At 31.1% G+C, this 7,236-nt stretch overlaps 1 long non-coding RNA gene across 1 annotated transcript; it reads left to right on the forward strand.

The window, feature by feature from the left end:
* Positions 1-1,277: 1,277 nt before the first annotated feature.
* On the forward strand, positions 1,278-4,261 carry LOC129005908 (uncharacterized). Its single transcript, XR_008491875.1, has 3 exons — positions 1,278-1,343; positions 3,070-3,199; positions 3,908-4,261. It is a non-coding gene; the product is annotated as an uncharacterized LOC129005908 (long non-coding RNA).
* The last annotated feature ends 2,975 nt before the right edge of the window (positions 4,262-7,236 follow it).

Consider the following 7,236-nt stretch of genomic DNA (forward strand, 5'->3'; position numbering starts at 1 on the left):
ATCATAGATGCATCAAAGATGGATCATTGATGCATCATAGATGAATCATAGATGCATCATAGATGCATCAAAGGATGGATCATCGATGCATCATAGATGAATCATAGATGCATCATAGATGCATCATAGATGCATCAAAGATGGATCATTGATGCATCATAGATGCATCAAAGATGGATCATTGATGCATCATAGATGAATCATAGATGCATCATAGATGCATCAAAGATGGATCATTGATGCATCATAGATGAATCAAAGATGCATCATAGATGAATCATAGATGCATCATAGATGCATCAAAGATGGATCCTTGATGCATCATAGATGCATCAAAGATGGATCATTGATGCATCATAGACGAATCATAGATGCATCATAGATGCATCAAAGATGGATCATTGATGCATCATAGATGCATCAAAGATGGATCACAGATGCATCATAGATGGATCATAGATGCATCAAAGATGCATCATAGATTCATCATAGATACATCATAGATGCTTCATAGATGGAACATAGATGCGTCATAGATGGAATGCATCATAGATGGAACATAGATGCATCATAGATGGAACATAGATGCATCATAGATGGATCATTGATCCATCATAGATGAATCATAGATGCATCATAGATGGATCATTGATGCATCATAGATGAATCATAGATGCATCATAGATGCATCAAAGATGGATCATTGATGCATCATAGATGCATCAAAGATGGATCATTGATGCATCATAGATGAATCATAGATGCATCATAGATGCATCAAAGGATGGATCATTGATGCATCATAGATGCATCAAAGATGGATCATTGATCCATCATAGATGAATCATAGATGCATCATTTATAACAGTTTTGATGTTATGAACCTTCGTAGCCTTCGTTTGGGGTTGTAAATAACTTTATATTTATGCTAATTTTAACGTGTTTTATTTATTTATTTATTTATTTATTTATTTATTTATTTATTTATTTATTTATTTATTTATTTATTTATTTATTTATTTATTTATTTATTTATTTATTTATTTATTTATTTATTTATTTATTTATTTATTTATTTATTTATTTATTTATTTATTTATTTATTTATTTATTTATTTATTCATATTATACAATATAAAGGCAAAACTTGTAATAAATAATGATATTTACAAGAACGTTGAGTTTATAACTAAGCTAACAATTAGATAGGTCATTTTACTAAATATTTATTACATTTGACTCATTCTAAATTTTCAGCAACCGCCGATGATACCTGGTGCAGCATTATCTTTGGGTGCTTGAAAGTATTTGTGGCCATAGGACTACTATATGGCGTGTATACGGTAAGAAATGTCTTAGTTACTCATTTGTCATTTGTTACTCAATACCTGTTTTCGTTAGTTCTGCTGCTCACCTGCAGTACCACCTAATGTGGACTCTCGAAAAATACACTGCTTGCGTTTTTACATATCACAGTAAACAAAATTTTGGAATAAATTTCTGTAGACATTTAGTGCGATCGCCAGCGGGAAATTCGCCTTGCAGTAGTTGATACGACTCCTGTGGAGGGCGTATCGGTTCGGTAGTGGATGTACAGGTGACGAGCCGTAAGCACTTTTCGTGTGCCTGCAAGTCTACGTTGTACCTGCATTGAAAGATGACATTTCATTAACAGTGTGAGAACATTAAGTTCTGTGCTTCACCTAAAAGAAAAACCACCTAGTGAAACTATTGAATTGTTAATTCATGCTTTATTGTTGAAGAGGCGATGAAGAAAAGTCGAGTTTATGAGTGGCACAAACGGTTTCGTGAAGGCCGTGAAAGCATTGACGATGTCCCTAGTCGTGGACGTCCTTCAACATCAGTCAATGACGTAAACATTATTGGACGTAAACATTATTGGACGTAAACATTATTGGACGTAAACATTATTGGACGTAAACATTATTGGACGTAAACATTATTGAGCGAGTACGTCGAGAAATGGGCGATGCATATCCATAGTTGTTTGATTAATTGTACAAAATTGTAGGTAGTGACGAAACAGGGTGTTATATCTACGACTCTCCAAGTTTGGTTAGGAAAAATTCATCTTTATTGGACTTAAAATTTAAAATGGTGGCCATTTAAATTTTTTAAACTTTAATTACTGAAAAATGGCTGGTGTTATAAAAAGGTTTCAATGATACTTTTATTTAGAATATTTAATTCCCTATCAAACGATACCAATTTTAAGAAGATCGAAGAAGAAATAGCTAAAATATTACGATTTTTAGTTCTAAAATGGGGTAGAAAAAGGCTAAGCTAGTCAGTTTTGCCCCATTTTACAACTAAAAATTCTAATATTTCAGCTATTTCTTATTCGATCTTCTTGAACTTGAGATCGTTTGATTGTGAATTAAAAATGCTAAATAAAAGTATTCTTAATGAAATGTATAATTTAATTTACAAGTTCAACAAGGCCAATAAATAATTTTTTTTTATTTATGTTAATTTAATTATACATTTCATTATTAATTGCCAATATCTCCAATATAATTTATAAAAGTATTCTTGAAATTTTTTCATAAACTTAGCCATTTTTTGTAATTTAAGTTTAAAAAATTAAAATGGACATTTTTAAATTTTAAGTCGAATCAAGATAAATTCTATTCCTAACAAGGGTCTCTTCTACCTTAACATAAATACCAAGTTTCATAAAGATCGGTTGAAAAAATTCCAAAATAAAAATGTTTATGTAAAAAATATAAAATGGCAGAAATCTGGTTAACAAAGCGATTTTGGAAAAAATTGTTGTTCTTGATTTTCTCTTTATTTTGACCCAAGGAATCACTACGTAAAATATGTCCCCACCTTTTTTGAACACCCTGTATTTATTGTTACATTCATTGCATCATATAAATGTTCTTATATTTATTTTTGACCCCGTTAGACGTATGAAATTATTTAACAAGAAAACTTACAGTATAAATATGAAGTTACACGAATTTATGAAGTACAAACCAAATTTTTTACCTGGGTTAAAGTGTTTGCATAAATATTATTTTAATACATCTGAAATATTTCCAGTACGACAGAACAACCGTACACTTTTACGTCTTTCTACATGCAACATTGATTGCCAGTAAAATTATCATGTTGATTGTTCTGCTCTTCTACGCATCCTTCAGCTTTCGTATTATCTTGTGTAGTGAAATATGTGAGTATCAATAAAAAAATATCCCTTTCATTCAGTATCGATAGATAGTATCATAGGCATACATATCGATCATATATTTTTCATCTTAAAAGCTACTCAACATTTAGGAAAATGTAAAGGGAAAATGTTATAAGGTTTTGAAATTGTATCAGGTGTTTGATTTAGGATGTTGCGTGAAAGATTTAGAAAAAAATGTTAACGTTTATGAATATAAAAAATCATGCTTTGTTCAAAGATAAAGATTTTCGGGACACAGATTCATGAACAATCGTAATTAATTCTCCAATAATCTCTGCCTTCAATATTGTTTTTAAAATACCCTTATTTTGAAATATTAAGCCTTTTGATTAAGGATTTGCCCTTCAAATTTTGTTTGTGGATTTATACAAAAAAATCTTTGGAGTATTTTCGGTCTATAAGGCTAGCCTAACCAGTTTTAAAGATTTTGTTGAATACTTCCCCAAGCTTTAAATAACTAAAATTAGGTTAATAATGTTAACCTAATAATGGTAATCCATATATATATATTATGGCTGATAATCTAAAGGCTTTAGAAATAACGAAGTGTCTAAATTGCTTATTGCATCTTTTGTTTAGCTAATTGAATTATACTTCAAACCTTTACTTAGCTTACCTTGAATGTGAACAGAATACTCTAGGTTTTGAATTGTGTGTATTGCTAACAATGTTGTTCAAATTTGATTTCAGTTACAAGTATATATGTGGTTGTCGTGGTCTACAGCTTCTACAAGGAAATGGAAGAACACGAAGCTGAACCGTGACCTTATCTGTAGGCCTATACTATGGATGGTTTTGAGATATTTGGTTGCATATTGATCATCCTCTACAATTATGACCTACAATATAAAATCCACAACTTATTGAGACCTAATAAATCAAATGTTTTCCTTTCTACACTGAATCAGAGTATTAATAAAGTTTTTGTTAAGTGGTAATATTCCACCTTTAAGTGTTTAAAATGTCTCATCTTCCAGGAATTACGTTTTTTGTACATTTATAGATGTATGTAAAATGAAAACCACATTAAAGCCTCAGCAATTGTTATCGGTTAAAGGTTTTATTGTTAACTAAAATAACCCAGTTCAAACATACAAATTTCATACATTTGGGTGATAAGAATAGACCCTCGGTGTCTAATACACACTTTTAGGAAACATTTCTAATATATATATGTTTATAATTTTTTTTTGTATGAATTATTTTCAGAAATAATAATAATAATAAAGATAAAACTTATAACTGTAGTAATCAACTTATAGTTATATGCACAATCGATTCGTTTAGTCTTTTATCACAGCAGCTTGTTTTGTATAAAGTAAAGTGTGTGTTTTTTTTTTATTTATGATCAAATTAAGCCTTGTACGCCAGAAATTACGCCTTGCAATTTCCTTGACGGAAATTCGCCTTGCAGTAGTTGGTACGACTCCTGTGGAGGGCATATCGGTTCAGTAGTGGATGTACAGGTGATTTGTATGTAATTTAAAAATGTAAATTGAGGAAATATAATTCATGAAGGTATATATTAATTAATTAGATAATTATTTTTGATAAAGGAAAATTTAGTATGTTAATGAGAAAGTTCTTGGATATTATTAGTTGATATAGAAATATAAACAATATTCTTCGTATCGTAGTCGTAGTGATTTATATATTTAGTTTAATTTTATTTTATGTTTCATGTTACAGTGTTTTTATGAAAATCTATATACATTTTCAAATGCATAACTTAAGGCGGTGACACACTATCGATCTTTTCCCCGATCAAGACCCCGAACCGAGCAGGGAGAAGGGAGAAGGGAGATAAATATCAGCAAAATTTTACTCCGAACATTTCCCCGAACATGACCAAGACCAGACGAATTCTACCGAGCGCGGCAAAAGGAAGTTTGGAGAGAGATAGAGAGTGTGTGCGAGTGAGAGCGCAGAGGCAGTGCCGTGGAAGAGGGAGGGGGGTGCATTGACCTTGCTGTTGCCTTGCCACATTTAATAATATTATTAATAATATTAATAATATTAATAATATATATATATATAAATATATATTTATATATATTTATAAATATTAATATTATATATTATAATAGTATATAATAATATATAATATATAATATAATATATAATATATAATATAATATATAATATATAATATATTATATATTATTAATATAAATATATATATTAATGTTTATATTATTTTTGAAAGAATTTAAGTCAACATCAATTACTTAATTCAACCTTAATATTATTGATATAATTGATTTAACGGTTTCTACACTTTCAACCTTGACCAAAGACCAAACAAACCACAAACATTACATCTTAAATGATTATAATATATAACGGCAACATATTACCCAACATTTATTTATTTTACCAATTAAAGAGTTTAATTGCCATATTAAATCAGAACTATCAATGCTAGCGCAGGCGGCCGCTCGGTGCGGCGCTCGCGACGATGTACGGGGCAAAAATGTACCGTGACACACTATCGTACATCGGACCGTACATCGGACCGATCTTTTCTTTGATCTTTCGCCAAAAAACCGCCTCCAGAGCGCTCGTCTCCCTGCTCGGCCTGATGTCTTGTTCGGCGTCTTGATCGGTGTACGGACCCGTGACACACTATCGAACATCCTCCCTTCGACCTCCCTTCTCCCTTCTCCCTGCTCGGTTCGGGGTCTTGTTCGGGGAAAAGATCGATAGTGTGTCACCGTCTTTAGAACGAGAACCAAATTTTCAAGAATTGTTTTGCCTTGGTGGGGGAGTGACATGGAGCGTTATGGAAGGGGTGTGTGTGTGGCTAGATTGGGTTATAGAGATATTGAGATGTATGCAACAAATGATAACTAATAACATACAGTAAGACTAAATATCTTACGTAATTCTTGTCACAGCTCAACAAAGTATGCCAATTTAGTAATGCTTCGGGGTTGAAACATCATCGTTTGTTTCAGGTAACTTACTTGTAGACTTGATCATCCTCAAGGGTAAACAAAGTATGGCAATTGCGATCAAATACGTCAGAACATGCCTGTTTTTTTTTATGTTTAAATCATTTTTGCTAAACAACTAACCAATTCTGCAAGTACCTGAATGTAAAGAAGGGGTTTTGAAACTGAAACATGTACTAAGTCGTCACGTTTCGTTGAGCTGGGACCAGAACTACGTAAGTAATTTTGTCTCATATTATCTCCAACAGCTAAGATGCTAGAAACATGGATTTTAATTGCATTTAAAGTCTAATCAGGCTCTTGCTAAATTATAATTTGGAGGTTTCAATGGGTATTACTTTTTTTAGTTTGGTAGTTTTTTTTGTGGTTTTAGAATTCAGTTATGAATATTTATGGAAAACTCGATTAAGGATTTTAATATCAGGATGCTTTATGAGCCTAATCATTTTTACAAGTTTTTTTTACATTATAATAACTTTAAGCTTTATCTTCTTGGTTACAAATTGATTTAAACCTAACATCTCTTCTGTAAGTTCTGTCCCAACAGTCTCTATTAGGAAGGAAATCGGTAACAAGTAGCTACTTTAACAATGAGTCATAGTTCTTGAGCATAATCAATCAAACATGAGAGACAAATTGATTGGAAATATGCCAGAATGTATTTAAGCCTTTTTTGATGAAAAACGGAATCTTGCAACAGAAGTAATTGCTGAATTTTGCTGAGCGTGGTAAAACGCAAATGTTGACTCAAATCAAACATGTTCTTTATGTGTCAAACATACGAGTTCACCAGAATTTCAACTCCCTTAAATTTTAACCCTACACTATTATAGATTAGATGAAAATCTGATATGAATAATCATTAAAATACCTTAATAATAAAATATTTTTCATTCTACAGTATAAACAATGTATAGTTTTAGTTAATGGAAACATGCTTAAAATACAATTTGATTCATAAACCTCCCTAATGAATAATATTTCAGAAAATGTTTTTCTTGCATACAATTTATTGGTCATCCATCTATATGTTTTAACCTTATATTTAAGACGATATTTTTTTAG

This window comes from Macrosteles quadrilineatus, unplaced genomic scaffold (genome assembly GCF_028750875.1).
Source record: "Macrosteles quadrilineatus isolate MER2022 unplaced genomic scaffold, UCM_ALF_1.0 Scaffold_44__1_contigs__length_1017569, whole genome shotgun sequence".
Taxonomy (NCBI): Eukaryota; Metazoa; Arthropoda; class Insecta; order Hemiptera; family Cicadellidae; genus Macrosteles; species Macrosteles quadrilineatus.